Source organism: Wasmannia auropunctata, unplaced genomic scaffold (assembly GCF_000956235.1).
Source record: "Wasmannia auropunctata unplaced genomic scaffold, wasmannia.A_1.0 LD336038.1, whole genome shotgun sequence".
Lineage (NCBI taxonomy): Eukaryota > Metazoa > Arthropoda > Insecta > Hymenoptera > Formicidae > Wasmannia > Wasmannia auropunctata.
The window spans coordinates 1,374,240-1,374,567 of NW_012026852.1; positions in this window are offsets into that span (position 1 = coordinate 1,374,240).

Genomic DNA, 328 nt, shown 5'->3' on the forward strand with positions numbered 1-328 from the left:
CGACGGCGGCGGCGGCGGCGGTGGCCACGGCCGCGCGCCACGGCGCGCGTTATATACGCTTCGACTTCGATCGGCGTCGAGGTCGAAAGGCCGAGTCGAATCTGAGAGGGTGAGAAAGAAAAGGAGAAAGAAAGAGAGAGAAGGATAGATAGATGGAGAGTGCCCGCGAGAGAGATCGGACCGCTCACGATCTGGGCTGACTTCGCATTCGTCTGGTCTCGGCTCCGACTTCCGATTACGAGGAACGATGGATGCACCATTCTTCGCGGTGCTCTCGAACAGTAGGGACTACCCTCTTACTCTTGGGAAACGCTAAACTCAAAGTTAG